The sequence below is a fragment of the Lolium rigidum genome, chromosome 3 (genome assembly GCF_022539505.1).
Source record: "Lolium rigidum isolate FL_2022 chromosome 3, APGP_CSIRO_Lrig_0.1, whole genome shotgun sequence".
In the NCBI taxonomy this organism is placed as follows: Eukaryota; Viridiplantae; Streptophyta; class Magnoliopsida; order Poales; family Poaceae; genus Lolium; species Lolium rigidum.
In genome coordinates, this window is record NC_061510.1 from 246,690,931 (window position 1) to 246,701,835 (window position 10,905).

A 10,905-nucleotide genomic window follows, 5' to 3' on the forward strand; every position below is an offset into this window, starting at 1 on the left:
GTGGCAGTCCCGGTTCTCCCTGTAGGATAACGTTGCATAGAAAACAAAAAATTTCCTACCGCGAACACGCAATCCAAGCCAAGATGCAATCTAGAAGACGGTAGCAACGAGGGGGTATCGAGTCTCACCCTTGAAGAGATTCCAAAGCCTACAAGATGAGGCTCTTGTTGCTGCGGTAGACGTTCACTTGCCGCTTGCAAAAGCGCGTAGAAGATCTTGATCACGATCGGTTCCGGCGCCACAAACGGGCAGCACCTCCGTACTCGGTCACACGTTCGGTTGTTGATGAAGACGACGTCCACCTCCCCGTTCCAGCGGGCAGCGGAAGTAGTAGCTCCTCTTGAATCCGACAGGCACGACGGCGTGGTGTCGGTGGTGGTGGAGAAATCCGGCGGAGCTTCGCTTAAGCGTGCGGGATGTGGTGGAGGAGAGATACCGCTAGGGTTTGGGGAGAGAGGGGAGGCTAGGGCGCCGGCCAAGGGCAGCCCTAGGTGGTGCGGCCAAGAGTGGGCAGCCCCTCCCTCTCCTCCTCATTATATAGGTGGAAATCCCCAAGTGTTGGTATCCAAGTCTTCGAATAAGACCCCAACAATGAAACCTCCCATATGTAGGGAAACCTACCCAAGGTGGGAATCCCACTTGGGGTGGGATTCCCCCTTCCATGAGGGGGTTTGGCCGGCCACCCTAGGGGAGTCCACCTTGGACTCCTCCCCTTTAGGGTTGGCTGGCCATGCAAGGTGGAGTCCCTCCGGGACTCTACTTTCCATGGTGATTTCTTCCGGACTTTTCTAGAACCTTCTAGAACCTGCCATAAATGCACCGGATCATTTCCAAACTTGGAATATGACTTCCTATATATGAATCTTATTCTCCGGACCATTCCGGAACTCCTCGTGATGTCCGGGATCTCATCCGGGACTCCGAACAAATATTCGAACTCCATTCCATATTCAAGTTCTACCATTTCAACATCCAACTTTAAGTGTGTCACCCTACGGTTCGTGAACTATGCGGACATGGTTGAGTACTCACTCCGACCAATAACCAATAGCGGGATCTGGAGATCCATAATGGCTCCCACATATTCAACGATGACTTCCGTGATCGAATGAACCATTCACATACGATACCAATTCCCTTTGTCACGCGATATTTTTACTCGTCCGAGGTTTGATCATCGGTATCACTCTATACCTTGTTCAACCTCGTCTCCGACAAGTACTCTTTACTCGTACCGTGGTATGTGGTCTCTTATGAACTTATTCATATGCTTGCAAGACATTAGACGACATTCCACCGAGAGGGCCCAGAGTATATCTATCCGTCATCGGGATGGACAAATCCCACTGTTGATCCATATGCCTCAACTCATACTTTCACGGATACTTAATCCCACCTTTATAACCACCCATTTACGCGAGTGGCGTTTGATGTAATCAAAGTACCTTTCCGGTATAAGTGATTTACATGATCTCATGGTCATAAGGACTAGGTAACTATGTATCGAAAGCTTATAGCAAATAACTTAATGACGAGATCTTATGCTACGCTTAATTGGGTGTGTCCATTACATCATTCATATAATGATATAACCTTGTTATTAATAACATCCAATGTTCATGATTATGAAACTAATCATCTATTAATCAACAAGCTAGTTTAAGAGGCATACTAGGGACTTCTTGTTTGTCTACATATCACACATGTACTAATGTTTCGGTTAATACAATTATAGCACGATATATAAACATTTATCATAAACATAAAGATATAAATAATAACCACTTTATTATTGCCTCTAGGGCATATCTCCTTCACTCCCGACCATCGCCGTTCGTCTGAACGGCAGTAACTTCATGCTCTGGAAGGCACTTGCCCTTCCCAACCTCGCCGGAGCACGTCTCCATGGCTTCCTCGATGGCTCGGCTCCGGCGCCACCGCGCACCATCCGGGAAGGCACCGGTGACGCCGCGCGCGACGTCGACAACCCAGCGCACGCGCAGTGGTGGACGTTGGACTAGCGCATCCTCGGCCACCTCCTCGGGTCGATGCACGAGGACGTCTCAGCCAGCTCATTGGCTGCGCAACAGCTGCGGCGGCCTGGAGCGCCGTCCACGCCATGTTCTCCGCCGAAAACTGCGTAGGCATCCGTGCTCTTCGGCGCGAGATCCAAGGACTGAAGAAGGGAGACAAGTCCGCCAGCGAGTACATGCAGAAGGTGAAGGCCCTCGCTGACGCCATGGCTGCCGCTGGTTCCCCTCTCTGCGATGACGAGATCATCGACTACATGCTTACCGGGTTGGGAACCTCGTTCAACCCGATCACAATGTCTATGGACTTCGCGGCTACGCCTGTCACGTTGGCCATGTTCTACAAGACCGTCCTCAACTATGAGGGCCTTCAGAAGCAGCAGCAGGCAGATCTCGAGGACTGGACTTACTCGGCTAACGCCGCTTCTCGCCCCTACTTCAATAACTCAGGGCGTGCAGGCGACTCGTCTCGCCCTAGCGGTGGTCGTCCAACGGGTGGTGGCTCGCAGGGATAGCATGGCCCTGTCCAAGGAGGCCGCGGACAGGGGTCTGGTGGTCACGGTGGAGGTGGCCAAGACCGTCGATGCAACGACGGCAATGGCGGCAACAATGTCCGCAATGGAGGAGGACGTCGCAGGTGGCGCCCCCATTGTCAAATCTGTGATATCTGGGGGCATGATGCGAGTGACTGCCGCCGACGCTATGATCCAAAGCAGTGCACCGGCAACTCTGCATCGACATCCTCCAACGACCAGTACTGGCACCTCGACTCCGGTGCCTCCGATCACCTGACGAGTGATCTCGAGCGTCTCGACGTTCATGACCGCTACCACGGGAAGGACCAAGTTCAGGTGGCCAACGGTGCAGGTTTGTCTATTTTGCATATTGGTCATTCGTCCTTACCTGGTTCATCTTTGAAATTGAAAAATATCCTTCATGTTCCACATATTCATAATCACCTCCTTTCAGTTTATCGCCTTGTCTCCGACAATAATGTTTTTGTTGAGTTTCATAAGTTCTTTTTCCTTGTAAAGGACAAGGTCACGAAGAAAATTATGCACCACGGTAGAAGCAAAGACGGACTGTACCCCATCCCGTTTGGTCGAGTTCTTCCTCCATCGACGCGCCGGCCTCTCTCCGGCATGAAGACCTCTTCGCCTCATTGGCATCATCGCCTCGGTCATCCCACCAATAATGTCATTTAAACCATTGTTAGGCAAAATGATTTAGTGTGTTCTTCCAATAATCAGACTTCAATTTGTGATGCTTGTCAGTGTGCCAAAAGTCAACAATTGTCTTATAATAATTCACATCGTGTTTCTACTGCACCTCTTGAGTTAATTCATTCGGATGTATGGGGTCCAGCTATTGCATCCTCGGGAGGGTATACATATTATGTTAGCTTTGTCGATGATTATTCCCGTTTCTGTTGGATTTATCTTCTCAAGCATAAGTCTGATGTTGAGCATGTCTTTTACACCTTCTAGGCGCATGTGGAGCGTTTGTTGAACACCAAAATCAAAGCCATTCAGTCGGATTGGGGTGGCGAGTATCATAAGTTGCACCGCTACTTCCAGCATCTTGGCATCTCCCATCGTGTCTCGTGTCCTCACACATCGCAACAAAATGGGATTGCTGAACGCAAGCATCGCCATCTGGTGGAAACCTGCCTTGCGTTGCTTGCGCACTCCTCTCTTCCACTTCGGTATTGGGATGAAGCTTTCCTCACCGCATGCTATCTCATTAATCACATGCCTACACCTGTGCTCCAGCAAGATAGACCTCTCTTTTGGCTTCTTAAAGTCCAACCCAACTACACCTTTCTCCGTGTTTTTGGATGCGCTTGCTGGCCTAGCTTGCGGAAGTACAATGCTCCCAAGTTGTCTTTTCGAAACACGATGTGCGTCTTTTTGGGGTATAACCCGATGCACAAGGGGTACAAATGCCTAGATCGTTCCACGGGCCGTATTTATATTTCCCGTGATGTAGTTTTCGATGAGTCCGTTTTTCTGTACTCCACTCCCGGTGTTACCATCGATGTATCCACTTTGAAACAAGCGATTTCGTTTCCCTCCGATGAACCAGTTACGAGTGACTGTATGCGCAAATATGACTTATCTCATTTGCCGATTGATGTGCCTGGTAGTCCTTCCTGTGTGCAGGAAATTGTCCCGGAGCTCCTCCTCCGTGACCGACGTTCCTGGGCGGTGATCGACGTGCATGCCTCGGTGATCGACGTGCATGCGGAGGCGCACGATCTGATGCCGCATGCAGCGCCGCATGCAGCACCCACATCCACGTCCGGTCCGCCGGCGTCCGCTGTGTCCTGCGATGGGCCGGCCTGTTCCTCGCCCGTGGTCCTCTCTCCGCTTGGGGCGACACCCAGCACCGATCAGCCCGCGTCGCCTCCTGTCGAGGGTTCCTCTGACCCCTCGATCGCGACGCCTGCGGCTGATTTAGGTCACGCCATGGTTACCCGTGCCCGCGACAACACTCGTCGCGAGAAGACATACACCGATGGTACGGTACGTTATGACCCTGGCCGGCGTGCTTTCTTTGCCTCACCCGTGTCCCATTGCGATGCACTTCGCGAGACTGCGTGGCGGGCTACCATGTCCGATGAGGTGGCTGCACTTCATTATAGAAGGACATGGGTCTTGGTTCCTCGACCTCCCGGCGTTAGCATTGTCGGATGCAAGTGGATCTTTAAGACCAAACATCATCCTGATGGTTCTATTGATAAACATAAGGCTATATAGACTCGTCGCTGGGGGCTTCACTCAGCGGCATGGCATCGACTATGGTGATACATTCAGTCCAGTCGTCAAGCCAGCCACAGTGCGGCTGGTTCTCTCTCTTGGAGTGTCTCGTGGATGGACTTTCCATCAGATTGATGTCAGCAATGCTTTCCTCCATGGTTTTCTGTCAGAGGATGTGTATATGAAACAACCACCCGGTTTTGAGGATGAGCGATATCCCTCCCATGTGTGTAAGTTACAGCAAGCTCTCTATGGTCTGAAGCAGTCTCTGCGCGCTTGGTATGCTCGCCTGAGGGCCCTCTTGGCTGATCTAGGTTTTGTTCCTTCGAAGGCTGACACTTCGCTCCTCACTTTCTCTCGGGACGGTGTCCAGGTATACATGTTGGTGTACGTCGATGATATTGTCATTGTTGGTTCTACTCAAGGGGCGGTTGATGGTCTTGTGCGTGCCCTTTCTGCGAGTTTTCCCATTAAGGATTGCGTGCCCTTTCTGCGAGTTTTCCCATTAAGGATCTTGGCGCACTGGAATATTTTCTGGGTTTTGAAGCGTCCTACAATTCAGGGGGGATGACTGTCACTCAACGGAAGTATGCATTGGATCTTTTGCACCGTGTGAGTATGGAGAATTGTAGACCCACTTCTACGCCGCTGAATGTGATGGAGCATCTTTCACGTGAGTCTGGCACTCCTTTAGATATTGAGGATTCTTACCGATACCGTAGTGTTGTTGGAGGCCTTCAGTATTTGACTCTAACCCGACCAGATATATCATTTGCGGTAAACAAAGTCTGCCAGTTTTTGTCACAGCCGACTGATGTCCATTGGGAATCAGTCAAGCGCATCATGCGTTATGTTAAGGGCATGCTGAATATAGGGTTGCTTTTTCGCAAGTCGACCTTGACTAGTATTAGTGTCTTCACTGACGCAGATTGGGCAGGATGTGTGGATGATCGACGATCCACAGGAGGCTATGCCATCTTTGTTGGGCCGAATCTCATTTCTTGGAGTTCGAAGAAACAACGTATTGTCTCGAGATCAAGTACTGAGGCGGAATACAAAGCATTGGCAAATGGGGCTGCTGAAGCTATTTGGATAGAGTCTCTCCTCAAGGAGTTAGGAGTATCTTGGCAGCGAATTCCCATATTGTGGTGTGATAATTTAGGGGTGACTTACCTGACAGCTAATAAAGTTTTTCATGCAAGAACAAAGCATATTGAGATCGATTTCCATTTTGTGCGTGAGCGTGTGGCGTCTGGAGCTCTTCAGGTCAGGTTTATCTCTTCGAGTGATCAGCTAGCTGATGTGTTCACCAAACCAGCTACTCGACAGATGCTAGACCATTTTAGTACCAATCTGAATCTTGTGTAGAGTAAAAGTTCAGATTGAGGGGGGATGTTAAAATATGTCTAGATGTTTTATACCTGTCATGTATATTTGTACGATGTATGTACACAGCTGATCTATTAAAAGAGATACGTGGAGAGGCATTGCCCCACGCAAACCCTAAAACACTTTTACGTTGTTTAACTCTAGGGTTAGGGAAAAGAGAGATATGGATGCTCTCATGGTGACCAAGGGAGAGGATGAGCTTGAGGGAGGAGGGGAGCTTCACCTTGGTGTGCTTTCCATGGCCATGGCCGGCCATGGTAGCTAGGAGGAGCAACATTTTCGTGGGTGAGGTGGAGGAGAAGGTTATGAGGGAGTGGATAAGGTGGAGTGAGTGGGGAGTGAAAAATGAGAGCAAAGGAGAGGAGGGTGGCCGGCCAAGCCTCTTTTATAGAGGGAGGATGGTTGGCTGCCTCCTTTTAAATTGGCTAAGGTGGGTGTCTGGCTTGGGGGGAGAAGGATTTGACCCAAGCTGAATTCATTTGAGGCATTGGGAAGGGACAAAGGAGGGGAGGCTTCCCAAGGTGGAGTAATTATGGGAGAGAGAGAGGAATGGAGATGCATAATGCATGTGTGCCATGGCATGGCCGGACACCTGCCTTTGTGTAATGTCCCAGGTTTAGAGACGATCGAGGGGTAGATTTTAGAAAGGGATGTGCATTGCATCGTAAATTCTGGGGAAATTTCGCGCTTTTAAAACAAAATTGCATCGAAGGGGGACAAGTTTCTCTCTCGACACCTTACAGGGTTAGGGTTTCGAGAGTGCGACAAACTTGCTCTTATTCAACTAAATTAGGGTTTTGGAGAAGAGAGAAGAGATGTTGCATTACAAACTTAAGTTGCATGATTGAATTCAAATTTAAGTTGCATGATTGAATTCCACTCCAAAGTTGAATTTGAATTTCAAATTCAAACATTAAATAAATAACCATAAATCAATTATGAGGAAATTCATCTAGTCAAATGTAAATAATATACATTGTGAACAATACAAATAAGAAGATAAGCTCATTAGAGAAAAACTTGAGCTTTATTGATTAACACACATTATACAATGTCTTTACATTATTCACAAATGAAATAAAGGAATATTACAACATATTACAAGAATTGGACAAAAATAGAAAAAGAAAAGAAAAGGAAATTACAATTCAATGATCTATCCTAACACTACAAGCTAAACTTCATTTAGTCTTGTACTTGATGATCTTCATGATCATTGTATCATCACTTTGCTCCCTGCACATAATCACAACAAATAAAAGTTATGCCAAGTGGCATAGCCACTTGGCAGGTTAAAAATCAAATAGAATTGGAGAGGATATGACCAAAGCTGCCGAGCTGATCCATCCTCAGCCAAGACACAAGCCAGATACCAAGCATGTACACACACACACACACAGCTAGGCTGCTCACAAAGCAGTGTGCATGCAGCACAACACACACACACAGCTCTATGTGTCACCAAGAGAGGTCAGGCCTTGCTGTCGACCAGGAGAGCAAGTAGAGGACCAAATATAAGCTTTTCACCAGCAAACCCTAGCCATTCCATCGACAAGGAGTACCAGGGTAAGAACACAGCAAGAACAGGTGAACAGCTAGGGCTGCTCCACCTATTCCGATCACCACCGAAACTATCCAAGATTCACAAGCTTGCAAGGAGGAGCGAGGGCAAGCAAACTCAAATCCACCGAAGAAATCCTCTACACCAACACCCATTTCTAGGAGCTGGAGTGAGGTATACAAATCATCATGAACAAACCGGATGGTTTTGTTCATAAATTACACGAGCATGATCACAAGCACACAAAGGGAGGGGTAACCCTGTTTTGATCATCATTTGGTCAGAGACCAAGTGTAACCTGGTAGAAATGGCAAGGACCAGGGATCAATCAAGCCTATACCCATGGTTATGCCAACCAGAATAGTGGTAGCATCATCCAAATGGAAACAGGAAAGAAAACCATCCTAGAGACTTATCCAAGTATAACCAAACTACACTAGCCCTTTTAAGACCATCAGAATATAGACATTTATATATCTATTTTCATTTCAACATCAAATAACCTAGCAGCCTATGAAAGACTACCAGGATTAGTGCACGAAGCATCCAACGGGGGTAGGAGCAACCATTTCTAGCAGACACAGCCTGCTAGGGTCACAACAACTACCTAGCCACACAAAAAAAGTCACCAAAGCAGTATATCATTACCCAGAAGGGTTCAAATGGAGCTAGGGTTCCCAACAGATGTTGGCATCCCTCTAGCTCAATCAATTTAACTGTAAGATGATCACAACTGCCAGCAGTTCACATCATTTATCCATTTAGCCAAGCAAGACAACACAGATAAATGAATATACAAGAAGTCAATACACCAGAGCTTTGCAAATGATCCAGAGGATCACTGCAAGCATCAACAGATGCTTGAGCAAGCACCAGCACACACCAGGCCAAGCCTATGTGATGCACACACAACACAGTGAGAGCAATAGTGAGGCACAACTATGAAACAGCAACATGTACAAGTAAATGATGATCATGTGATCATCAGCAGCTTGCTATAGCATGCCAGTACATGCTAGAGCCAACCTAGCAACAAATCATGGATCATTTGACTAACACAACACCAATTCATCAACAATTGCTTCACAGATAATCACATAAATAATTTATGATTGTATCCAGAAGCACATCAAATGCTTAATGAATCATTGGATCATACTACACCAGACTAAACATATAAATTCATCATCTGTATAACACGGATAAGCCCACGGTGATAATCAATTGAGCATAATCATAAATTTGAGCACCGGAATAAGCCACAATGGCTCGGCACTTGCAAACTTGCAAGAAATTGCACTGTGTAATCAAGCCGGGGTATCACACATGAACACACTTGAATTCTAGCCAGCATAGCAACTAGAATAGAGGCACGGATCGAGGAAATGAGTGAAAACGGCAAGCACTAGCGTGGCCGGGGTAACATCGGCTAAGGCCGGAAGGGCCGATAGTAAGAACGAGCAGCGAGCACGGCTATGGCCATGGCAGTAGAGCAACAACATCAGCTAGCCAGAAGCGCAGCAGTAGCACACACGCATGCACAGCAAGCACAAGTGGTAGAGCATGACAGAGAAGGAAGAAGCAAGGAAGAGGATGGAGGCGCGCGTACCTGGAGCGAAGCACACGGCGTGCCATGGCGGCACGGCGGCACGGGCCAACCACGGCAGCGCCAAGCCGCGGCCAGGCCTGGCGTCGCCGAGCGCGAGCACCCCATCACCACCACGGCAGCAACCACGGCGGCGTCACGGCGCCAGAACCGCCGGTGAGCGACACATCACCGTGCGGGCGAACGCGATGGGGGCAGACGAAGGAGAAGACGAGGTTCAGATCGAGCCGGTGGACCTGATGCGCCGTCGTGAGGCGGTCCAGATCCACCGCATCTCGTCGCCGGAGATGGCCGGATACGGCCGGAGTATTTCGGCGAAGGCGGCGGCGACCACGGCATCGCCAGAGAGTCGAGGAGGGGGTTAGGGTTTCTGCGTGAGGAGAGAGGAGAGGACGAGTGGGCCGACCGAGCCCAAAGGGTGGCTCGGGTTCGACCTAACCCGTTGGGCCACCCTGACAGGTGGGGCCCAAGGGCATTTTGGTCATTTCACAAAATCACTTAAATACAGAAACTTTGAAATTTCATAAGAAATGCTTAAAAGCTCTAAAAAATAATTAAAAATATGAAAATAGATCATCATAAAATTCTCTATCATAATAAAATATAAAAGGGAATTTTTGAAGACAACTAAGAATAAGTCTTTACTTGATGATTTAAATAATCATTTAAATCACACATATAATTTTCAATAATAAAAATAAGTCCATTAATGCATTTGGACTTTAAAAACACCTTGACAACATTTCAAGGTTGTATTTACCCTAAATATAGTATCTCCAAATCAATCTTAGTATTAACCTCTTACATGAAATAATAATGTCATCGGAAGGGGGGAACAAACCCTAAAGCTGGAATCATGCATAATTGCTTCTTTAACCATTGCCCTTATCGGACAATGATGCTATTTTTCGAACCGAGAGGACAAGGGTCAGTCCACACCATCCAACTGCAAAACTTTGCAATGTTCAGGCAAGTTCATCGCTTGCTCATGTCATTTGAGTATCTTTATTAAATTACTTGCAAAGTACTATGATTACCACTATTGCATAAAAACCAAAACCACTACTTTCATAACTATGAATATGACTATGTGGTTGGCAATGGAACCATGGATTGTGTTGATATGGTGGAGGTTCCATTGCAAGGGTTTATATCCATCTAGGATTAAACAACAAATGTCGTCCGGTGATTCTTGTGCTGTAATACCCGTGTTAACCATAAGATGCAGAGTGGGACGGAATAGTCAATCGTATTTCCACCTCTTGTACATCAACGAATGCGCTTGCCGTAGACACTTGTATCTCGAGGGACAAGCGGTAAGTGCGGGAAGCCTAAAGTCCCCACGGTAATGCGGTCTATGATGGATTGTAAGGTGTCCGGAACGGTCTATCTATGGTTGATAGGGCAGGGCATATAAAAATTGTTCGGAACGGTCTACCTTAATTGGTATAGGGGAGAACAAATGCCAGAGTCGGTCTCACCATAGGTATAGGGAAGACAATCTTACAAAAGGGTGGGTGTGCGAGGTAGCGGAGGAATATGATTGGCTATGACCTTATA